The sequence below is a fragment of the Colobus angolensis genome, unplaced genomic scaffold, assembly GCF_000951035.1.
Source record: "Colobus angolensis palliatus isolate OR3802 unplaced genomic scaffold, Cang.pa_1.0 Scaffold94, whole genome shotgun sequence".
Classification (NCBI taxonomy): Eukaryota; Metazoa; Chordata; class Mammalia; order Primates; family Cercopithecidae; genus Colobus; species Colobus angolensis.
Window position 1 is genome coordinate 8,961,303 of NW_012123376.1, and position 26,423 is coordinate 8,987,725.

Consider the following 26,423-nt stretch of genomic DNA (forward strand, 5'->3'; position numbering starts at 1 on the left):
GTAATTTATTTGGAAGAAAAATATGTTTAGGATGAAAGGAAAAGAAAGAAAAGTTTACAAATTAAGTCATAGAGCCTTGGGTTAACTAACTTTCAATAGTTAAACATCTTTATTTTTTGTTTTCTTGATGTGTACTCTTTAAAAATGAATTCATTAGATGTAGTTTTTGTTTGTCTTCTTGAAAATGTAGAATACCTATATATCATAAAGGATAATGTGTTTGTTATTTTTTAGAAGAACATAACCACCAAAGAGCTTAAGAGTGGGCCCCAAATCAGCTACACAGTGATAACCCTAATCTAATTATACATATATGTTTATATCTATAAATGATATGTGTGTGTGTATATATATGTTTGTGTATATATAGTGTGTATATATGTGTGTGTATATATATATATGCTTTAACTTACCCTTCTTCATTTTAGAAACTTTTAAAACAGATTTATTAAGGTACAATTGACATTGAATAAAGTGCATATGTTTAAAGTGCAGTTTGATACATCTGACATGTGGATATACCTGTGATATCATCACTACTTTCAAGGTAGTAGTAGACATACCCAACACTGGCAAAAATTTACTGAAGGCTTTTTCAAATCTCCCTCCCCTTCCTCCCAGTAATTTTTAATATACTATTTTTGAAATGGAATGACTTTTAACTTAGCACACAGTGGATATTCAACAAATGCAAATTATGTAAATCATTATTAAATTCATACTCCAAAGCCATTCTTTTCAGAAATGATGATTTAGTTAATTTCTGATACCATTGACCTGGTCATAATTACATATTTTTTAATTTGCTCCTGCAGTCTGGAGAGAAAAAAAACATTAAAAAAAAGACTTTCTCAATTGCATTAGGGATTTGTAAACACTTCATGAAGAAAAAGGAAACACATTCATATTTATTTTTCTAGAACATTCACAAATTACATTTAAAATGACTTGCTGTTTGATATTTCATTATATTTGTCCAGTATTCTAATAAGGAAGTGTACCACATGGCCTGGCTTTTCACAGAAGAGTTAAGAGAAAATATACCAAACTATTTCACCCATGTATTTAGAAAAAATAAAGAAATGTGCCACAAGTAAATAATAACTTCTTCTTCCCCAGTGTTTGTACATGTACACATATATTTATTATACATTTTACTGACACAAAGAATGTGTAGCTCCCAATTTGTAAATAATAATATATACTTCATGGTAAATTCCATGTAACTAATTGGTTCTTAGAAAATACTTTGTTAATTAGCTTCAAATGACAAACGAATATACTTGTGACATACATATTGGTTAATATTTTCGTTTATATAAGTACATGAAACAACTAAAACAATGAAGACTTAGTTCAGAATGTCATTCCTTCACCAATTATGTGAGTACTTCTTTGTTAAATCAGAAAATGTTATTTTTAAATATGGAAAGAGTATTTCGTAATTATTTCTACTATTTGCAATATAATAGCAACAGATATGATACATATTAAGTTTATTCTGCATTATTAATATTTTGTTCTTCACTGTCTTAAGTCTAGGTAATCAATAACATCATAAATAAAGCCCTGGTAAGTATAGTTTGACAGGTTTTACAGTGTAAAGACTTCACCATGGCCAATTTCAAGCTACCAGTGTCGTATCACTGAGTGTGTTCAGAAGGGATGCACATAGCTTACCAATATATGCTATTACCACCATACAGATACAACAGGTAGAAAAAAATCTCAACAGCATAAATTATAGTAAAGGAAGTAAAGTTATTTTAATATAATTTATTACATTATAAGTTTATATACATTAATTTTTAATAATAGCTAAACATAATAACTGGCTCACAAAATTTCTTAAAACATAAAAGGTATTAACAGCTCCAGTACATCATTGTCCATAGAGTGCTGCACACATCAGCTTAGACACGACGACCCATGTCCATTGAGCATTACCATAGTTACCCAACTCTGATACAAATGTTTGCTTTTTAGTAATCACCAAGTTGTGGTCAACTTTTGCTAATATCAACTTCAGTTTTCAGCTGAATGTAAATTTCTACACCTCTTGATCTAAATGACCAAGTGTTTTCCCATTGTCTCTTTAAATTAGTATCCAGTAATTGAAGGTAAAATTCCCAAATCAGCTTCTGGTGGCTTCCTCATAGACTTTAGATTAATACATGAGCTAATAGTTGCCTGCAGGTTTTACTTTTCTGAAGTGCTAAGGCACAGAAAACAACTATGGCAACCAGAGCTACTGCTGTTACTACGATTTCCCTTCTTCTTCCTCTTGTTTTTTTTTTTCTTCTTCCATCTTTTTTCTCCTCTGAATGAACACCTTATAATATGGAACATCTTTAATGTACAGTTTGGTTCATTATTGATATAATTTAATGAGTTTTGTTTATATTCTTTCTGATAGACTTTTCACTTAAAAATTGCATTTAAGTTTTGTTCTTTTTAGTCCACCTTACTTTATTTTTAAGTGTTTCCCAACTGCTTTTTCTTTTTTTCTCTCCTTTTGGCTGCTTGGAGTCATGGCAACAACCTGTGGTCTGTGGTTAGCCATTGCGAGCCTCTCCATTCAGGAGCTTCGGGAAGGCTGATCAATGCCAGGAATACGAGCTGATTCCAAACTTCAAGAGCGTTCATTTATTTGTCCAGTCTTTGATACAAATTGAGAGTTCTTTGCTCTGTTTGCTTCCCCTCAGGCAAATTCTCTTTCATTTCATTCTGTCATGCCAGTGTTTCAAATTCTTGACTTGGCTATTAGGTGTTGTTTCAAGTATCTGTTAAAATAAAAAGATCCACTTCAAAAATGTCTTTATTTTATGAGCTTTCCTAGTTCCTGGAAGTTGATTATGTTGCCATATATAAGACAGAATTTTACTACAGAATTTCTGGTATGTCTTTGAAGTCCTGAAATTGTGTTACAAAGAATGCTAATGTGATTGCTTTTTTATGGGTAAAGGAAGGCAAATGACAGTTGGTGGTGAAGAGAAAAAGGAGTGTGGGGACTGAAGTACTAATTTGGAACAGGTGTTGATCATTTTTGCCTAGAATAAGTAGTGTAACTGTAAACAAACGGACTTCTAAAAGAACGGCTCAAAGCTAAAAAGGGTAACAAAATAAGGATTTTCATGATAACTTTCCTAAACCCCTTGCTGAAAAAGAAATGTTACTGTAAAACAGAAGTTTCAAAGTGGTTAAAAGTGGTTGGTTAGAAATAAGAGCTGAAAGAGAAAACTGCATTGCAGTGATTGGTTTGATTTGGTGAATAAATTGCTATTTTCAGATTCAATTTGTATCAATAGGCAAAGACCTGTACACCTGCAGAACCTGTCACACTCAGTATCCAGGGCACTGAAGCAGCTAGTCTTCAACAATAGGTTTACTTCATTCTTGTTGCCCAGGCTGAGTGACAATAATTGCTACCCATTCCTGAAGCCTCAACATAGGAGAGGAGTCTTTGATGTCTGATCGTTAAGCAATACTCTTTTTCACCTCTAATGGAGAGAACACCACGATTTATAAACTTAGAGAATATCACACAAAATTCTGCCTCCTTGTTTTTAAAATAGCTGAGGGTGTTGAACTGCTAGAAAGATTCATCTTTATTAAATGTGACTGAACACTGGAAGTGCAAGATACTGTTTCCTTAAAGAAAGTAAAGAAATCATGTTTTGGTTATTTACGATGGCCAGCGTAGCAGGCTGAGTTAAACAGGTTCTTGTGAAAGTATTGAATAGTTCCTAGCTAAAAGGAAAAGTAGCAAAGTAATTTAACACACTTTTCACATTTCAAGGTGAAGGTTGTACTGTGATAACATAATCTTCTGTGGTTTTGATTAAATATTCAAGTCTCTAATTAAAGACCATCACCTGGCTAGGTGCAGTGGCTCACGCCTATAATCCCAGCACTTTGGGAGGACAAGGTGGGCAGATCACTTGAGGTCAGGAGTTCGAGACCAGCCTGACCAACATAGAGAAACCCAATCTCCACTAAAAATACAAAATTAGCTGGGTGTGGTGGCACATGCCTGTAACCACAGCTACTTGGGAGGTTGGAGGCAGGAGAGCTGCATGAACCTGGGCGGCGGAGATTGTACTGAGCTGAGATCACGCCACTGTACTCCAGCCTGGGCAACAAGAGTGAAACTCTGTCTCCAAAAAAAAAAAAAAAGAACATCACCTTGTCCACCCTTTCACTTAGGAGCTGGAACATTCTTATGAAATAAAGAAAGCCCCTATTTTAGGCCCTAATGCACACAAATTAATCACATCATACATATTTTTTCTAACTGCCCACTTGGCGAATACTTTAAAAATCCAAGTGGTATATTATACACATACCTATGTATATATACACCTACATACATATATACACATATATATTGGGGTGGAGATAAAACAAAAATAATTTCCATTTAAAAACTATACTATCGCCAGGCATGGTGGCTCATGCCTATATTTCTAGCACTTTGGGAGGCTGATTTAAGTGATTACCTAAGGCCTGGAGTTGCAGACCAGCCTGACCAACATGGTGAAACCCTGTCTCCACTAAAAATACAAAAATTAGCCAGGCGTGGTGGTGTGCAACTGTCATCCCAGCTACTCGGGAGACTGAGGCAGGAGATTTGCTTGAACCCGGGAGGTGGAGGTTGCAGTGAGCCTAGATCGCGCCACTGCACTCCAGCCTGGGTAACAGAGTGAGACTGTCTCCAAAAAAAGAAATACATTATCATTAGAATAAAAATCCACCTTCATGAGTCTGAGCACATTCATAGTGGCATATAAACTTTTAAACCCAGAGGTACAAGAGAAAAACTATGTAATTTCTTTCAATGATACTTTTCTAGTATCAAAAACTTTTATGGGTACTTGAATAAAATAAAGCTATAATACTTGTCATGTAAGTATTCATTCAAGTATTTAATGATTTCTTTTTTCCTGTTACATTCATTTATTAAGTATTTACTGAGTACTCAGTGCTCAGGCGATGTTCTGGATGCAACTATGAGTGGTTCTTACAGAATTCCACTTAATCTCTTCAACAGGGCTTACAGGTAGTGCAAAGTATTCTTTCTTTGCTGTACTTGTATAGTACAGCAATATAACAAAAGCAGTTGTCACTTTGTTTTGTGAGTTGGAAGCTTGATGAGGTCTGTACAACATAGGGATGAGTTGTACACTGAATGGCAAGAAATGTAAAGGAAGACTGAAACTCTTAAAAATAAATATATTTCTTTTATTTCTCATAAAGAAAGGAAAAAAGATGATAGAAATGTCAAATCATAATATGTATGTATTTACATAATGAAAACATTTACATTTAATCATATATTTTGTTTGAATGGTCTTTTTAACCTCAGTTTTCTCATACATATTTTCATTGGTATTCTAATAACTACCAATAGAAATCTCATATATTCAGATTTGTAGGCTCAAAGTACTGAGTAAAAATATACCATAATCCCATAGGATTCAGAATTAACAAATGACAGATATACAATCCAGTTAAAACGAGACACATCGTTACTGGTGTTATGATGATGATTCTCTTCCCATGACTCCACATATGATAAATTATAACTGGCTAGATTGACTTATTTAACCTCTTTTCAGATATTTGTTTATTGACTGAAATCTACATGGAATTTTTTCCCTGCAGGGATTTGGCTAGTAACATGCCAGCTATATGTTTTACTGTTTTGACTTTTCCAGCTGCTTTCTTGATGGATAATCATTTCTTGATGTTTTTTTTCCTTTGCAATCAGTTTGGGAATAAAGGAATATCATCATTTTGTCTTCTAAAGTGGGGATTCTTCTTCAGGAGTTCAGTTCTACCTGGCCCATATTTTGCTTGTTTAGCAATTCAAACCCATAAATATTGCTTGGATTGCTGTGGATCTGATAAAGCTTTACTTGAACAGTGAATTCAATAATAATTTTGACTCTTCATGTACTGCAGCTTCTATTTAATGGCAGCTTGTCAATGGTAGGAAGGGACAGATGGTTGGATGTGTTGGCATAAGTCATACATAATATAGCATAATCTAACTCAGATAGGTATCACACAAACTAATAAAAGCTTTTGTTGTTGTGTTGTTTATTTTGTTTCTTTTTTCACAGATAGATTCTGTTTTTAAGCAGTTTTTGCAGGCAAAATAGAAACATACTACAGATATAGACTCAAAAGAAAAATATAATGTAACTTGATACATGCTCATTCTGAAATGTAAAATATAATGGAAATTCAAAGGTTTACTTGCAGGAAATGTACAAAATTTATTAAGTCCATCAAACATAAAAAACAATTTTATAGCTAGGGAATTCTTAGTTTTGTGAATGAATGAGTGTATTCAATACAGCAAATTATTAGATAGAAATTGTTTTATCCAGATTCATCCAGACAGTACTCTCTCCCAGTTAACTGCAATACAGCCAAAAGAGTTTGCTCATTGTCCCTGGAGTGTGCCTGGTATTCACCTCTGCTGCTGTTGAAGTTTTATTCTAGCCTTTCCGGGAATCTCTTGCAGCCTCTTTTCTGCCATCCAGGTAATCCCCATCCCTGTCAGCTCTCAAGTTGCCCTAGTTTACCATAGATTGAGGTTACCCCTTATCTCCTTAAGCATTTGCTGAGCACTTACTAAGGACAAGGAAATGGTCAGGACCTAACCACACATCAAGGAAAGACTGCAGTGCCTTCACTCATTAGCCCTACAGTCTTGTGGGAGATGCATAAAAAGCAAATATTAGATTGAAATATGTAGGATATGTAGATTTTTGTTTGTTTGTTTAAGAGCAACTGCCTGAAGGTGTTAAGGAGGGTCTCATGGGCAACTATTTAAACTGACATTTTAAGAAGGAAGCGTAGATTCTCATGAAAACTTTGTGAGGAAGGACATTTCAAGCAGTGGAAGAAGAAAACTTGTGAGAAAATAATAACATGAATCAAAAAAGTGCTGTTCAAGGACTGCAATTATCTTAGTTCTGCTTGAGAGGACAGTGAGAAACAAGTAGCGCGGGTGGTGATAGTGGTTAGAAGATTGGGTATTTGTGAAATCATGAGATCAGAAATAGTCTTATTTGTCAAATAAGTTAGGCTAGAATTGTATCACAGTTTTGAGTTGCGAAGGTGACATGATCATATTTAAATTTCTGAAAGAAAATATAATCATCAGTATGCGAGGATGCATTATTGAGAATAGAGGCAGAGAGACTAGAACAGGGGCATTCCAGTGAAACTGATATTCAGATGACCCATGATTTTTTGTTTGTTTCTTTCTGGGAGCCTTGTCAGAGAACTTGTTTAATTTATAACTCATTATTGGCTATCCCTTGTTTTGTATCTTTTTTTTTGGAGACAGGGTCTTGCTCTGTCACCAGGATGGAGTGCAGTGGCACGATCTCGGCTCACTGCAACCTTCACCTTCTGGGTTCAAGCGATTCTCCTGCCTCAGCCTCCCAAGTAGCTAGGACTACAGGCGGGCGCCACCATGCCCAGCTAATTTTTGTATTTTTAGTGGAGACGGGGTTTCACCATGTTGGCCAGGATGGTCTCGATCTCTTGACCTTGTGATTCACCTGCCTCAGCCTCCCGAAGTGCTGGGATTACAGGCATGAGCCACTATGCCTGGCCATATCTTAGGTCATATGTTTTATTTATTTACGTTTCTTTTGAAATGCAATATTAATCAATTAATTTACTCATTTATGACTCTTTTGCTAACTAAATTGCAAGTTCATTCACAACTCCAATGTTATTTACTTCAGATAGCTTTTCATATCTCCAATATAATTTGCACGTAATTAGCAATTAATATTCGTTGAATGAATTTGTGACCCATTTCAGCTATTACAAGATAGTGTCCAAGAATGGTAACATGGGAAAAATATATTGCATGTTACTGATAGGTGAATTGCTTCTAATCAAACAACAATTTGTAAAATCGAAAAAATTAACAGAATGACAAGAAAGACATGTGTCTGTGTCCAAATATTTGTTCTTAAGTCAAGCTGAGTTGTATAGCTCTGGGTCTTTAATAATGTTATTTTCTTCACTATACTGTCGGTTCTAAATTAATATGTACTTTATGGAGTACTTCCCTGAGATTATTGGATGTGTAGTTTTTCTCTGTGTACAGCAAAAATGTTTAAAATTTTTATCCTGATTTACCGCATTGATAAATTTATGTGCACTATTTTAATTACCCATAGACTGTTCATTGCAATGATTTTTTAAAATTCCTGGAGATTTTATTCCTCTTGTTTTGGAGGAAGTTGTTACTAACAGTAACATTTGCATATTACATTTGGGATATAATAAAGTTCTAAAAATACTAAAATAAGTGTTTAAAATATCATTTATCCAATTTCTCTTTCATATTTGAGACAAAAACTTAAAAATAGAACCATCTACCCAGTAAACCTGGGATCATGGGCACACACACAGTAACAGGTGGGTACCACTCCCTTTCCCCTCATGGTGCCCATCTGCTGGTACCCATCTGCCTTATTCTTGTAAACAGGGGTATTTTAAACTGTTAGGGAATATCGATGCCTGTAAATTGCTTAGAGAGTGAGATTTATTTAGATTCCCAAAAGTGATGGTATAATTCACTTAAAGTGAAACTTCCTTTATAGTAAAACCGAATGAACGTTCAGAAATCTGAAATGTATTGTGTTGTTTAAATTGCATTTTTGGTTTATACATAGAGAGCCACATTTCTTGGAGCAGAGTTTACTTATAAAATCAAATTGAATTCTATTCTATTTCTGTTCAACTTCTGCCCTAAATGAAATCATTCTATTTTTCTAAACAATGTAAGACAGGACATGACCAGCTTTGTCTGGCCTATGTTTGATACACATTTGCTCGATGTATCAGCAACTTCTTTTCCATACACTATGCCTATTTCAAAAGAATCCACATTGTTAAGTTCAGAACTATTGGAGGTTGCACACTGATTGTATTGCCCTTCTGAGAGTGCTAGAAATGCTCTCAGAGGAAAAAAAAGTGAGTAGTAGAAAATATCATTGAGTACTTAATGGGTGCCCTTGGGTCCTATGTAGTAGGTGCTATTATTGAAAAAGACTGCAGTGTGATAAGCACACTCTTGAAGGCTTACATGGTGAATTCTTAAGTAGAACCTACACATAAGTATAATAATACAAAAGAGCAAATGCTTTTTATATCAAATCATTATATGAGACTATTGCTAAAATATTAGCTGTGAAACAAGTCAAATGTGCTTGTATTCTGATTTTGATAAGTAGTAGCTTTGGTGATATAATGGGTCAGTGAACTATTGGAGAGAATATGGGGAAATTACAAATAAAATTGACTGGATTGAGACCAAAACTCATTTTCAAGAAGTTCATTTGCTGAACTTTATAGGAGATATGTAGGATTGCAAGGCTTGAGGTAAACCGGCAAGATGATTGAGAAAATGACACAATAACTTCCTGTCTGTAATGGCGTTGAGCCAATCCACTTATTTGTGAATCCAATTATCAAATTCATCTCTTAAATGATATAGCATGCTTTTCTTGAGTAGCTCAAATTGTTTTACAGACATTATCTCATTTGTCCTCATAAAAAGATGGGAAGTTTCTATTGAATGAATGCTTCATGGAGTGAATATGTTAAGGAATGGAAATTCAAAGTAAGTGTTTTTAATCTTTACTGTATCACTCACTGGCTTTGTGACAATGATAAGTAAGTTAATTTCTATTAGTCTTATTTTCTTTATGCTATGAAGAAATGTTCATACTTCCCACTTAGTATTATGGGGATTAGTGTAAGGAGTCATGCCGATACTTAGAAAAATTCCTGAAGTTCTTCCAAAGCTAAGGCAGTCTCTAACTTTTAATAAACCTAAAGCTACACTAAAGTATGTTTTGGTATTGAATTAACCTCATCAAAAATCAGGTTGTACTTGTGGTATATCAGAATGATTTTAATTATTGAAATTCACTATTAAAATATATGTTGAGCTTCAAATATTTACTAGGAATTGTACTGGTGTGGGAATTGAGTTGAATATTATGGCCACTACCAATCAGGAACTTATAATTTCACTGGAGGGACAGCCATGAAAATAATTTCATAAAACAGAAGTAGTTGAGAGCTATAACTACTGACAGGAACAATGAGCCATAGGAACACAGATGAGAGAGATTACTTTTCCTTAAGTAGAATGAAGAGAACAATTATGCAAGAACAGAGATTAGAAATCGAGGTTGGGACTAACATGTAAAAAAAATGAATAGTAGGTGGATGTTGAATGCTGCTGAGAGAATCATCAAAGTTTTTAAGCCTTTTGAATCTATTGAATGTATATTCCATTCTAGGTATTTGAAAGGTAATTGCGATGGTGGTAAGCAAAGTAGATTAGAAATCAGTCCTTGAGAGAGATGGCAACAAAGAAGGGTAAGTCTGATGATTTACAAATGATAAAGATGATTTATCAAATTAACTTTGATGACTTCAAAGTTGAGCGGCTGGCTAGGTGGTGATACCATTGAAATACCAGAAGTAGAGAGGAGAAGCAAAGCTCAATGAAGAGAAAACTAACAAAGTTTGGCTTTTGTAAATTAAGCTTCATTATCTTCAGTATTACACATTCCAAATCTCACTTAAAATTCAGGCCATATTTTTCACATTTGCCCACACATCTTCAGATTTGATACTTACCTGCTTATAGAGCCACAGAAGCCAGTGAGCCTGTCTAGGGAGTGTGTGCAGACCAATAACACAAGAGAGTGAGGCCCAGGTTCAATCAGCAATTAAAGAGGTGTCTTCAAAAGAGTTGCCCATGTAGATAGCAGGAAAAGGTGGTAAATGAAGAGCCAGGAGTCAATAATCTCCATGTATGTTTCAGAAGAAAATTGTTACAAATGTGGTGTATCCTCTTGTTAAATGCGTTTGTGAAGTCAAGGAAACTTGATTAGAACCAAAACTCATTTTGGAATTGATCTTTGGAATTGACAATCATGAATTCACTGTGAAATGGGAGGCAGTGGTTATTTTAGAGTTAAAAAAAAGGTAGACAATTAATTCAAGAAATTTGGTAGCTAAGAAAAGGAGTGATGGGGCAGCTTCTTGCAGAGGAGCAAGGCTCAAAAGAGGTTTTCGAACGTTGAGGATATTTTAACTCATTTACAAGCACAGAAATGGTAGATGGAGGCAATAGAAGTTCAGAGGGAAGAATAAGATCGTAGGAGGGGTAGGAGATCAAAAACATGATTCAAAACTAATTGGGCCACTTCTTCCCAAGAAACTATAAAGAAGTCAGTTAATAGTGGTACAGAAATAGGTCACCTGCTGAAGGATTGGCTATGTGTGTGGGGGGCAGGGTGGAATTTTGAGTAGAGTGAATGTGGCTCAGAACCTTGTTAAAGAAAATAAGAAAGAAAGTCAAGTAGATATCATTAAGTGTGCTTGGTAGAACTAAGATAAAAGCAATGATGTTATCAACAGAAAATCATACCTCAGGTAAGTAGCGTAATAGAGAGAACATTCTGGGGAAAGATTGAAGATTTCAATTTTTTTCTTACAAATGAGTAAAAGTTCTAGAAGATACCATCAACTTAAAAGGATATTACTCAAGGAGAGCAATATGAGAGCATCTAGTATAGGACTGTGCCTGTGCTACCTGTGGCAGTTTCTACCTCTACATATTGCTAGTTCTTTGTTTCTACAAAGGGCATCAATATAAGACGATCTTACTTATTAACCGGGCTCAGAACAGCTGTGTGGGGACAGAATTTTAGTAAAAAGTGTATATTGTAAGCTAGTATTACTATCACTTTACAGAAAGTAATTCTTCTTTTAGTGGGGACAAATACATTTCCTAGATTTAATGAAAGTAAAAGAGTTCTGACTAGTTTCATATTTGAACAGGAAAATATATGTTTTGATCTCTGTTTTTAAACACCTTGAATATGAAGGAAACAAAACTGTTTCTGAAGAACAAGTAAACCGAGTTTGAAATAGGCTGATGGCCAGAGTGTTGGGTTACACTGAGAATTAGAACAAGAGCATGGGACACAGGTGGTGCTTATCGCGTAATGATAACAATTGTTCTGGTAATGTCTTGTCATCTACTCTCATGGCCTTTCCTCTCTTGTCTGTTTTTTTTCACAGTTAAGGTCAATAGTCTTATGTTAAACCTGTTTTTCTCAAATCTAGAATTGTTTTTATATGGGACATTGTATTTTTCCTATTTAACCTTTGATTTTATTTTTTCTTATCCATCAACAATATCCAAGGACAACCAATTAAAGATGAATGAGACTATCATCTGAGGAATGATAAGTGAGCAGGTTCAGTCTATGTACAAATAATAGGTTATGTGGTCATGAAGCATGGGTTTCAATGATATATTTAAATAAAGCATTGTGTTATAATTACAGTGTATAAAAATCAAAAACTTAAGTGACATCCAGGTGCTTATATCATTGAAAATAATCAGAGATATGGAGAAAAAATATGCATGCAGCTGTTTACCACAGATAGGTGGTTAAATAATCTACATCCAGAAGATGAAATCATGATTTTTTTAAAATTTAAAATTCACTGATATGGGATAAAATGTTTATGTCATAAAATTAACTAACAAAAATAGGATATGAAAGTATGATCCATATTTCAGGAAGGGGAAATATGTGTGGGACTGTGTGTGTGTGTGTTACATTAAAAACAAGCATATGTTTAGGATATGGCCTTGAAAAACTGTAATAGGATTTTAGCACTGGTTATTTCTGAGTGGTGATTTCATGAGTGATTTATGTTTTTCCAATACATTCACATAGATACTCTAAAATTTTTACAGTGACCATGTTATCACTTTTCTAATCACAGAAATGTTATTAATAAAAAAGACTACTATGTGATCACAGCTATAATTTTGTTATGCCACAATTCTTATGGAACACACACACACATGCACACATTGACACATTGTCTGAGTCTTCAATGAGTACAGTGACTTCACCTAGTAATTGGGCCTAATTATCTCCACGAGGTCTGAGAGAAGGGTGCTCTTTTCTCCAGGATGTCTAATGCCAGCCAATTTACACTTAGACCCGCTACAATTGATCTTCTGGGCCTTTTATGATATGGTAACACTTCAGAATTTTCTCTACAGTGTGACTCTTTAATCGTTTTACATAAGAAAAGGAAATATTTGTCTATTTTTAGTGTTTTAGCATTAACTGTTTGATTTCGTTGGAGGAGAGGAGTGCAGGAATCATCCCAATTATGGGGACAGAAGCTGGATGAGTCAGAGGCTGTCTCTAATGTTCATGAAATGCAAAAAAATGTGACTCACTAACCATTCAACGTATTTGTAGTCTTGCTGTTCATTAGTCCATGAGTAGTATTAACTGGCTGGAAAAATGATTCAGAATTTTCTTATCAGTGTTCATTCATCAGGAAAAATGTTGAAGTCTCACCATTTATTTTGTTTTTGTTGTTTTATCTTTGTTTCTTGCATCAGTGAAAAATCAGACAAAGTAATTAAATGTTGTTGGCAATAACTTGTTGTGCCTTGAAAAAGAATGTAAATCACTAGAGAAAACATGATGGCCAGGCTTACTCTCACTTTTTCTCTCTCTTTCACACATACACACACACACATACATTATTAAAATAATAAATATATTTCATAATTTTTATAATTTATATGGTTAAATTTATTTAATTTCTAATAGTTTAATATTCTATTCAACAAGTAACTATAGAATCTCCATTTAAAAACCTTTTAAAATCGGCCGGGCGCGGTGGCTCAAGCCTGTAATCCCAACACTTTGGGAGGCCGAGACGGGCGGATCACGAGATCAGGAGATCGAGACCATCCTGGCTAACACGGTGAAACCCCCGTCTCTACTAAAAAATACAAAAAAAAACTAGCCAGGCGAGGTGGAGGGCGCCTGTAGTCCCAGCTTCTCGGGAGGCTGAGGCAGGAGAATGACGTAAACCCGGGAGGCGGAGCTTGTAGTGAGCTGAGATCCGGCCACTGCACTCCAGCCCGGGCGACAGAGCAAGACTCAGAAACCACAGAATGATTTCAGATTTGCCAAAGAAAGAAAGAAAAAGGAAGAAAGGAGGGAAGGTAGGAAGCAAGTGAAGAAAAAGAAACAAGTTACTGCTCTACATAGGACACTGTAGTCAAGGCAAGGTCATGTATTTATCCTTAGTTTCATGATTTAACTGATAATTGAAATGAAATGTGTTCTCTTTATAAAGCAATAAAGAAGAGTACTGTTTTTGCTGAGTAAAAGAAAGATGGATTTCAAAATAGGTACTTCATTATTTGGGAGTACAGGTTTGCTGATATTAGTAGCCACCTAGTCATATTTTCAAGGAACAAGTGATCTAAATGTGAACATCCCCATCAAGGGCAAAACATTTTTGCAGGATAATTTTAAGAAGAGCAGCCTACAATATTCAGCTCTCCAACCATCAAGCATGACTCACTCCAAATAGGTTATTTAGTCTGTTAGTACTGTTATGTTTAATTTGATTAGTCTTTTTGCCTAATTAAAAATGAAATGCCTCAGGTCCTATTACAATGTTCTAGTGATGTTTCATATGAGACACAGTTTCTTGCATGACTGTGATAGGTAGGTGCTGTACAGAAGATATTTCATTTTAGGCATATGAATAATACTTCTCAGTAGTTGAGTGACCGCTAAAATATTAATTTAACAGATATCTAAAGAAAAGCATTCTGGCAAATTTTCCATCTCCCAAGATTATAATAAAATAGTTTTGTTTTAGAAAAGTGGTAATTATTTTAGTTCATCTTTTTTATATACAGTTGGTAAAATGCATTTAATAAATGATAAATTTATAATCCACTATTTGAATAATGTTTTTGTTCTATTAGAATTTAGACTATAAATGCAGGATATAGACACATATTTTGCTGTTTCCTCATGTTTACATTGAATGTAATGTGTGCCTAATAAGTTCTGGGGGGTGACAGTTCTGTAAGTAAATATTTGACATTACTTTATCATAGAGTAATAACATCATGATTAAAAGGGGCAATACAAATGATATATGAAGAAAAAATGTGGCACTGTATTAAATAGAGTCAGAAATTGTAAATTATTGCAAGCATGTTATACATATGTCTTCATTTCATTTTTCTGTAGTTTTACATTGATGTAGGAAATTATATTACTCACTTTTAAGTCATACGAATATAGTGATAAATATCACAATGTGAAATTCTTTTGAATCCATACAAGATTAACTGCAGAGAAATAGAACTAAATATCTAATCTTTCTACTTTGGAAAAATGGAATTCAAATAATCCCACAATTTACTTTACCCACTATTTTCTACCTCCCATCAATGGTGACTGATCTGAGTTTGAATTACATTTCTTTCAATTATTAATAGTAAAGGTCCAGTTGTAATGTAAATATGTCCTGAGGTGTATTTTTGTCATTAAGGACAAAAAATCACTGCAGGAGTCCAGAACTTTCATGAATTGGGCAATGCATACACAACGAAGGAAAAGAATATTGCAAATAGAACAAGATAAACTGGTAATAGAAGATTCTAGGACTAATAGGACATTCATCAAATAATAGCCATCATCAAAATCTGTTAGCTGGTATTTATTGGTCTGAAAGCTATAAAAATGACATTGGAAATCTCCTGATTTCCAAGTATACCTGTTTGTGCTGTTGTGCTATAGCTAAGTGAAGTTATAGCTAAGTGAAGTTATAGCTAAGTGAAGTTAGCTTCCTGCCTAACAGGCTTTTATAGGCAATAGAGAGAAGAAAAATGATTGAAAGGATTTCCCCACTGTGAGGCACCCACTGTGTCTCAACGTAATGGATTACAGCTGCTAATTTACCTGATTAGGTAAATTAAAGTTAAGTCTTTGGAGTCCTGTAGTTGGGGGTTTGAATCCGTATTCTATACTAGCTGGGGGACTTTGAGAAACTTATTAACCTGTCTAGGTTCAGTTTTATCTTAAAATAACAACCACTGCAATAATAGTAGTTAATTTTAAGGAAAAATTGAGGTTAGATCTATTAATATGTGTAAACCTCTTAGCACAGTGCCTGCCCATTAGACAGTCTTCAATAAATATCAGCTTTTATTTTTATAGTTATTTTAATTAACTTCATTAACTTGCTCTTCATATTTCCTGAACATCAGTTAGTTAATTAGCAGATATGTAGTTTGGTAAAGTGGCATCAAAAGGATTTTATATTTGGACTCTTTTTTTTTTTTGAGATGGTGTCTTGCTCTGTTGCCCAGTCTGGAGTGCAGTAGCGCGACCTCAGCTCACTGCAAGCTCCGCCTCCCAGGTTCATGCCATTCTCCTGCCTCAGCCTCCCAAGTAACTGGGACTACAGGCGTCCGCCACTGCGCCTGGCTAATTTATTTTGTGTTTTTAGTAGAGACGGGGTTTCACCATGGTGTCGATCTCCTGACTTTGTGATCCACCCGCCTTGGCCTCTCAAAGTGCTGAGATTACAGGCGTGAGTCACCGCACCTGGTCTATATTTGGACTCTTTAAAGACAGTCACATACTCTCTACATTTTAAGGCTAGTAGGACATCTCTTTATTAAATAGAAACATTCCAATGTATAGTGTTTACTATGTGATCTGTTGCATGTCTTTGTTTTATTGATAATAACTATATTGTATTTAATACATTCAACACTGAAAAAAAAAAAAAGTGACCTGAATACCAAGTGTTTTTAAAAAGAGAACTAGTAACAATCCAAGGCAGATAGCCATCAATAAAATAAAAAAGAGTTTGATCCGTTTAGTAAATAAATAAATGGTCTTGAGAGTCACCGATGGGTGGAATCTGCTGTGGGAGAGAAACAAATGCAGAGTGAGGGCTAAATCTCCTGACTAAATAAGAAGTACAGATAAGACAAGGCACAGAAATGAAAAGGAATTTAACGTACTTGGAGTCAATAAAAAATCCTAGATGCTTGATTCAGGGGAGGATCTAGGCTTTTTGTGACTTGAGGCTTATATATTTGTGGAGCTCTCTTTAAAGAAAAGAAAACAAATTATAAGGACTTTGAAGAGGCCTGTACAAGTGAGGAGACTTGCAACTTTTGTGTCAATTTCCCAATGAATCCACATCTATCTAGCAGAGAAGTCTGCACTAAGTACAATGAGATAAGTAGGTTGAAATTATGAACAGCTCTGAAATCTGGAAGAGGTGTTTACACTGTGTGTTAGAATTGTGCTTCTCAATGTACAGTCCTAACATCAGACTCATATACAAGCTTGTTGGAAAGGCAAATTCTACAGCCCAACACTAAGTTTTCTGATTCAGAAACACTGAGACCAGTAGCCTGTGTTTAAACGAGGCCCTCAGTTGATTGAGATGAACACTAAGGTTTGAAAATCACTGTGTAGAAGGTTAGGCTCTGAGCTGCTATAATGAAGATGAGATTGGTAATAAATAAAAAGTAAAAATAAAAATAAAATAGTTTTGTTTTAGAAAAGTAGTAATTATTTTATTCATCTTTATTACATACAATTGATAGAATGCATTTAATAAGTGATAAACTTGTGATTCAATATTTTAATGTTCTTGTTCTATTAGAATTTAGACTATAGGTGAAGGATATACTCCATGAATGAAGGAGTTTAGGTGCACCATGGGTATTCAGAATTGGCTAGATTAGAAGCAGATAGGCAAGTGATGATTCTCTTACACTGATAGGTATACAGTGGATATAAGAAAATATGTAAGTAAAAAAGAATTGACCAGATATAATTGCCAAATGTTGGGTAGAAGGAGAGGGTTTATTTAAGATGAGTCTAGGCTTCCAGACTTCTTTTTAAACAGCAGAAGAGAAAGTAAGAAGAGGTGATTTGATGCAGAGTAAAGATAATATTGGTGGGTGGAGAAAGTATAGAAAATTCTGTTTTGAATATGCTGACTCTTACTTATCACTGAGGGATATCTATGTAAAAAGTATATAGTAGACAATGGGGTAAAGAGCACTGGAATTTGTTGCCAGGACTGAAAATATAGAGTTAGCCTATTTCCTGAATAACAATAAAACAAAACAATATATAATTACACACAGTCCTCACCTCACAAAAAATAAACCAACAATTTTATAGATTGTGTACTAGCTGATTTCTCTTTGCCTAAATTGTTTACATAGAAAAGAAATGTGATACAGTTCTTTTCCCAGTGGGTAGCTAGTACTTAAAAGAAATTCCACTGTTAGTTATAGTGCTTTATACTCTCCAGTAACTTTGAATAGGCTCTAGCAATTTTAACTGCTAAAAAGAATGTAAACAGTAACAAAGGATTTGCTGAGAACTTTTCATTATTTTGTTCCATATTATTATGTTTTGTTTTATTCCCTTATTCCAAATCTATGCAACTGTAGGCAACACTGATGAGAAATTACTCTAAGTTTAATAAAATGTATGTATGCTTTTGCAGCATATACATAATAAATATATGTGTGTTTCATGAAGGATGCTAATATGAATGATGAAATAAGTTTCAATTTGAAGCCTTCCCATTGAGTACAATCACAGAGGACCAGAAGCATTTTCCATGTACCAGTTGTTCTAAAAGCAGTGAGATATTTTCATTTTATGTTTTTCATGAGGTCACGTTAATATATTTACAAATACCTCAACCATTCTCAAATTCAGGAAAGACACTTGGAGAAAATTGTTAACCATATGCACAAGGACTCAGAGATGCATCAGTCCTGGGATTTGTTCACACAAATTGTTGATCAGCACTTGTCAAAATGAGGAACATGGAAACAAAAGTGGACATTACCTGCATGCACATGAGGATTCTTATTCAAATTCCAATATATACATAGCCTGAATATACTGTATGGTTCACAACTTTTTGCTGAATGAGTGAATTTAAGTTATTTCTTACTCCTCTATATGCCATGCTCCCATATGTTTTCAATTATACCACAAATAACGGATGCAGAAGAATTTTTAAGCCAAATTAATACTATTTTACTAATTTTTTTATATTTTATTATTAAATTTGTTTTAAAATTAAATATTAAAAACCCCTCTGAAACCCACTGTCTTAATATGTTTTAATTCTTCTTTTCAGTCTTTATATTCATACATAAATGTATTAACAGATTTACTAGCTTCCTATATGGAACCTATTTGTGCTTTTTTTAACTCAAAATTTTATCTTTTCATATTTATAATTGTGTCTTACATTTTTACAAATATTTTGGTACAATATTCAATGCCATAACAATGAACCAATGTTCTAAAATATTTTTAGCTGTTTCAACCCTGAAGTACTGCTGTTTGGGAAGTTTTGGAGAATAGATCTTTCTGCTGTTGTACACTTAGGACAATTTTCCAGAAAAAGATCCAGAATAAGTTTTGATACTCTCTGGAGTTTTTCAAGGCAATATGTTCACACACTGGTACTAATAGTGAAGCATTAGTATATGCAAATACTTTGGATGTTGACATTGGACGACAAATTAGGCTTAGATCAATTTTTGTTCTTTAAAAAAGTATTTTCCTTTTGAAATTATATCATTTCCCTTTAAAATGGAATCCTATTATATGTTTGCAAAAATATTTGAAGTTATATTTTCCTTTCAATGTATAAATAAGTTATGAAATTGTAATTAAGGGATTTTTATAAATAAGTCACTTATATCTCATTGAAATATATACTATATAGCAATATATTAGATACAATCATCAAATATGATATTAAATGTAGTAATGCTCACTACATAATAGGAACTAAACAAATAAAAATTACATCCAAATAAGTACTCATAAGAGACACTTTTTAGAATAAATGACCTTAATTCAACTTAAAAAGCTAAAACATCTCTGTGTTTTTAAATATATTCCGTCACCGATCTGCCTTCTTCTTCTAGGTCACTGAGTTCTAAGTTATGGTCCAACGATCTGTGTGAAAGGGACTGCAGAAAATTGCCAGAGATATGACTACAAATACTTATTTTCAGATCTAACCAACCAAATCTTTATGGATTGAGACTTGGGAATCAGTATTTTTGATACATTATTCGGGTAATTCTGACAATTTCAGCCAAGATTCAGAACCAATGACCTAAATTACCAGAGAAGCCTCTTCCATTTCTATTCTGGTTTTGTATTTTATACATTCATCCACAATCTATCCTCCATGTTTCAAATTCTTTTAGGTCTTGGACTTAGTGTGTTATAATAATATTTCTCCTTATGAGATCTTTTTTTTTTTTTTTTTTTTTTTGAGACAGAGTCTTGCTCTGGGCTGTACTGTAATGGCGTGATCTCGGCTCACTGCAAAATCCGCCTCCCGGGTTCACGCCATTCTCCTGCCTCAGCCTCCCAAGTAGCTGGGACTACAGGCACCCGCCACCATGCCCGGCTAATTTTTTTGTATTTTTAGTGGAGACGGGGTTTCGCCGTGTTAGCCAGGATGGTCTCAGTCTCCTGACCTCGTAATCCACCTGCCTCTGCCTCCCAAAGTGCTGGGATTACAGGCGTGAGCCACCGCACCTGGCCTATAAGATCCAATTTTTATACTGTTATGTAATGATGCCTACTACTACTTTTTACATTAATCATCTAAAAAGGCCATTCTGTCTAAGGTCATTCTGGCTATAGGGCAGGACTAAATACCTATGAAATAAGCAGAATTATGTTATTAGAAGAATATCAAAACACCCTACTCATACTTTGCTCTCACTGAGAGAATGCAATCACCATCTATCACCTAGCTAAATGCATTTCTTTACTTTGGAAATTAGAAATAAGCATATTATTTGTGAAAGATATTTAAAATGTGTGCATTGCCATTATTATGGTTTAATTTAGTATAATTGCCACTGCAGGAGGCACAAGGACCTTAAGATCAGTTTACTGGCAAGGATATGGGATGTCATAGTGAGCACACATGGAATGTTTGGGGAAAGTGAAAGGTATTCCTAAAGTTTTAAAGTGTAAGTGTGTGTGCATTTTTGTGTTTCTGTGTGTCTGTGTGAGAGGGGAATGAGTTCTAATGACAATGTAATATGTATTACCTGAAATTGTTGCATAGAAAATCCTACTTAGCTCTGTTTTTATATAGTAAGTTGCTAGCCCAGCAAACTTACCTAAATCTTCAAAATGAATGGCCAATGATTTAAAGCGAACTCAAATAATAAAAGAAAATCCCCTGACTTCACAAAACAACTTATCTTCCCTACTCCTCTTCCTACAACTTTTTTTTTTTTTTAAGAGATCAGAGTTTTGGGAATGGGAATCTTCTAGTTTTGAGGTACCTTAATTTTTGAGTATTCCTCTCCTATCCTGATATTTTTTAATAGAAAACACTTGGAACACAGTACCTGTTCTCTTTCTCCTATGTTCTCCTCTTTACAAAGGGGACTTCACTTTTATAGAAGCTAAATTACAGAGAGGAGGAGAAAGATCACAAAAATAATTTGGAAAGGAATATTTATTGATAGGTAGACCACTTCAAAATAGTCACCTTTGTCCCTTAAAGTTACAGAAAAATCCAAAGAGTGGTTGGACAATGCTGATAATAGTAGCTAAAGAATTTATTTATTATTATTTGTCAGGAATAACAAGAGGCTTAAATAAAATATCTCATTTAATCATTCCCCAAATCCCATAAATTTGAAACTGTTTCTTTATCTACTTTCTGCTAAGAAAATTGAAGCACAGTTCAAGAAACATTTCCAAACTCACACATTTTCCCAAGTGAAAAAAGCTGGATTCCAACCTGGACTCCATGGAAGCCCATACTGTATTGCTTACTGCCAACATTTTAAAACATATTTATTTTGAAATACAACAAAAAATCATGCTATAAATTTCTTTTCTTTCTCTCTCTCTCTCTCTGTCTCTCTCTCTTTCTTTTATGAGACGGAGTCTCTGTCACCGAGGCTGAAGTCCAATGGCACAATCTCAGCTCACTGCAACTTCTGTCTCCCAGGTTCAAGAGATTCTCCTGCCTCAGCCTCCTGAGTAGCTGGGATTACAGGCACCTGACACTATGCCCGTCTAATTTTTGGATTTTAATGGAGACAGGGTTTTGCCTTGTTGGCCAGGCTGATCTCGAACTCCTGACCTCATGTGATCCGCCCTCCTGGGCCTCCCAAAGTGTTGGGATTACAGATGCGAGCCACCAGAACCGTCCTATAAATTTCTTTTTTAAAAATATTTAAGAAGCCAATATTTTGTGGGAATATTTTAAAGGAATCTGATAATTAATGTATCATATTGTGAAAAGTCTTTCCATCTATAGCCAGGCTTTTAACCATATGTTTGCACGAAGCAAATGTATATAACAAAGAAAAAAAAGTTAATTTTTACCTCTGTGACCGAATTCCTTCTAGTAAATAAATCAGGGTCCTGACAACACCACACTACAGAATAGGGACGTTTTTCACAGGCATTTTACTCTTCTCAGTTTCTCAAAGAACTTCATCAAAACTAACGGGACTATAGAGAAGATTTATCAGAGGCTCGGTCAGGTCTGTTACATTTCCCCTACACACGGAAATGGGCACATCCATCTGCCTTCCCTAGAGACTAGCAGGATAGAGAACTCGTGACAGATATACCTTTTAAAGAGACTATTTTTCAAAATAAAGACTCTTACTTCCTGTGCTATCTATAATAATGAGGAGCAATCATTAAAAGAGTTCCTGTAAAGTGTTATTTAATTTTGTAGTTATAATGAATAGACTAGAGAATAAAACATCTTGCGTGTATCATGAGTAATTTTGCAACAGGGACAGGCTCCTTGGCAGTGCATGAAGTAATAAAAATTCCTGCTTCATACTATGTTGGTTCTCTTTTCATCTTCATTTAAGTTGTTGGATGTGATGTTGCCAGGTATATTCAATTCAAAGTCTGGAAATGCTAGATCTATCTAATAATATGTGTATCCATCAAGGGCTGATTAATATTAAGAAACATATCTTGTGTAGATATCCTCACATAGAATAAAAAAGTGAAATGTGAAAGTGAACTTGTGTCATTATAATTCCTTAAAACAATGTGATAACAATACATGTTGATAATAAGCATACTATGGAATAAGGAGATGAATCTTTTTTTTTCTTTTTACCATTACTTCAAGTTGCTCAAAGCCCAATGCAAAGGGCCAGAATGTATTTTTTTATATATAAAATGGCTTTTTAGTAATCAGATAAGAGCTTTGTTGCAAGGTAGTTATTTGTAAAGTCGCTTTTGACATATAACTTAATACTTTCATTAGTATGTTTGCTCAGTGAATTTCTAAATCATATACACATACCATGTATGTGTATGTGTATGGGTATACACTTACAATTGTGAGAAAGCTCCTTAAATAAACCAGGTCAATCAGTTTGGGAGACTGAGGAAATTGGGTCTGGTAAAGGTCAAGGTGGTTTCATAAACTGATTAGTGGCTCCATTAAAATCATCTCTGTCTAAATCTGATTTCTACGTTTAACATTAAAAACAAACAAATTTAAAAAAAAAGCCTCCATGTACACACAGGGAGTACAGAAAGGCCCAAGACATAGATGGCTGAAAAAAAAATAGTAATTGATATTAAAGAACTAGAAAATGAAAGAACTAGATCAGATAGCCTGATAATTAATGGACTGATCAATATGTCCCATTTTGAACACAATTTATTATATTTTAAATTAGAGACAAAAATACCTAAATAAAACTGTTAAATAAAAGTAGAGTTGGATGGCAAATACACACAAAAAAGAAGAAGTTCACAGAAGATTAAATTCTCAGGAAGAATAACTTTATTTTGGTGAAAGCGAAATTCTGAAAAATTAGATTTAGCACATCACTGGTCCTGTTTGGAAACAAAACAGTGATCATTATTGATCTCTAAAAATTGGTGAGGGTTTTTCTATCTTCTTAAGAAAGAGACACGAGAAATGCAAAGATTTAATTCTTAGACTCTTGATTAATTGTAAAATTAATTTTAAACAGAATAATGACTTTTAGGACAGACTTAATACATTTAAAATTTCAGACTTGAACACATTTGATTACCATTCTAACAGTATAAAATACAATATCATGTATATGTCTAGATTATAAGCATAAGCATTTTAATATAAATTTTGAGAACATCATTTTATCTAGTTTTAAATTTGAGTTTAATTAGGAAGTTATTGACTAGCTTATGAATTTATATAAGAAGCTTTAACATCCTTAGTAAATATCTGTTTAATAGTGAGGTTATTGACATATCAAATTAAAATTTTAATAATAAATATTTTTCTTAATAATTACTCTGCTTTCTATGTTTTAACAATTAATGGTGTGGCTTTACATAAAACCAAACATTTTAAATCTTTTAAATTTTTCACCCCAAGGAAAATCTGAAGATAAAGACATTCTACAAGAGAATCTAACTAGCTTACTTGTTATATAACTAGTGTGGCTGTAACTCTTTCTGAAAACAAGGAGCACATTTCTTGGCATTATTTCATATAATAAATATTTATTTAACAAATGATTCGATACAGCAGAAACCTACATTTTTGGACAGGAACTGTGAGGAACCATCAATAAGCTGAAAATCTTCCTGAGCAAGACTAAATTCTTACAAGTTTTCTGCCGTGTAGTTATCTGTACTGGTAGAAATTAAAACAAGGCAAGTAAGAAGTAAAAGCTAAAGAAGCCTAATATAGCTGATATATCCAAGTTTGGGAGTGACAAAGATGGCCTCCTCAAGGTTCTGCTCTTAAGCAGGGTACCTGGGATTCACTGTTACCTCGGAGGACTCTGCTGTCCTCTCTGCCCTCCTAAGCATACACAGCCGCGTCTGTTCCTGTTGTTTCTTAGATCCCATGTTGTCCTCTCTCTAGCTTTCAGTCACAGCCAAACAACACTGGTCCTAATTAAACCAAGGGGATTGACATTCTCTCCTAGGTACTTAGAATGCTGTACCAAGAGCATTCTCAGACCATGCCAGCCAGGGAACAAGCCAGTGCTTTTCCCTTGTTGGGATTTCTCTCTACCCTTGTTTTGTAAGTAGTGAGAAAGTAACACACTAAAACTTGGGATTCCCTGCAGCATGGCATAGCTCCCTATTATTGCCCCTTTACAACTGATGACATCATTTTTGAGGATATAATTCTTAAAACTTTCAAGACACAATTTTTAAGTGTTGAATTCAGTTTTAAAATTAGTTTGCTGTTTTATATTAAATACTAATGTTGTCAATAGAAGCACAATAACTATTTGAATCTTAAACATCAAATCGCCGCTTTTATTTATGTAAGTTGTTATAAAATTAAGCTTATGGGCTCTCTAGTTGGAAAATAAACATTTGAATCAGACACACTTATTTGTGTGTTGAACTTATTAGCTACGTCACTTTGGCAAGATAGTTTGGCTTTCTAAGTATTGGTTTAATCTTTTGTGAATGTGGGAAACCCAATCTGCTTGAGAAGCAAGATGTTCTAAAGGATTGGCTAGGGAAATAACTATTATTACAGCATGGACAGAAAGCTGATTTTGATGGCAAAGGACTCCCAGCACTTCAAAGGAGTTGGTGGTTTATCTTGGATTATATTTGTAGTTAACAGTTGACTTAAGCAACAATTGACTTGTTGCTCTTATTTTTTTTAATTGAGCCTTAATAATATTGTATCACAATTGGTGGGTTCTTGGTCTCACTGACTTAAAAAATGAAGCCTTGGATCTTCACGGTATTACAGTTCTTAACGATGGTGTATCCAGAGTTTGTTCCTTCAGACATTCAGATGTGTCTGGAGCTTCTTCCTTCTGGTGGGTTAGCGGTCTCCCTGACAGGAATGTAGCAGCAGACCTTTTGAGAAGAGCGTTACAGCTCTTAAAAGCAGCGTGTCTGCATTTGTTCTTTCTTCCCGGTGAGTTCATGGTCTCACTGGCTTCAGCAGTGAAGCTGCAAACCTTCCCGGTGAGTATTACAGCTTTTATAAACAGTATGGACCCAAAGTTTGAGCACTGCCAAAATTTATTGTAAAGAGTGAAACTGTACCACTTCCCCAGAGCAGAATGGGACTGCACCACGTTACTGCTGGTTAGCTGGCGCAGTCTGCTTTTATTCCCTCATCTGGCCCCACCCACATCCTGCTGATTGGTCCATTTCACAGAAAGCTGATTGGTCAATTTTACAGAGAGCTGATTGGTCTGTTTTACAGAGAGCTGATTGGTCTGTTTTACAGAGAGCTGATTGGTGTATTTACGATCCCTTAGGTACGCATAAAAGTTTTCCAAGTCCCCACTAGACTCAGGAGCCCAGCTGGTTTCACCTAGTGCATCCTGCACCGGGGCCGTGGTTGGAGCTGCCTGCTAGTAAGGCTCAGTGCCCCCATACTCCTCAGCCCCAGCAGTGGGGAGGCTCGGGCAGGAGAGGGAGCCCACCATGGGGAGG

The 26,423-nt window shown here is 34.7% G+C and overlaps 1 protein-coding gene and 1 long non-coding RNA gene across 2 annotated transcripts in view; one reads left to right on the plus strand and one right to left on the minus strand.

The window, feature by feature from the left end:
• Positions 1 to 26,423, plus strand: part of PCDH9 (protocadherin 9) — a 959,605-nt gene that overhangs the window by 200,236 nt on the left and 732,946 nt on the right. The window lies entirely within an intron of this gene.
• The window catches only part of LOC105504655, a 10,420-nt gene continuing 8,481 nt past the window's right edge, over positions 24,485 to 26,423 (minus strand). Inside the window, exon 3 of the long non-coding RNA XR_001000640.1 lies at positions 24,485 to 24,636. This is a non-coding gene — a long non-coding RNA (uncharacterized LOC105504655). The remainder of the gene's footprint in view (positions 24,637 to 26,423) is intronic.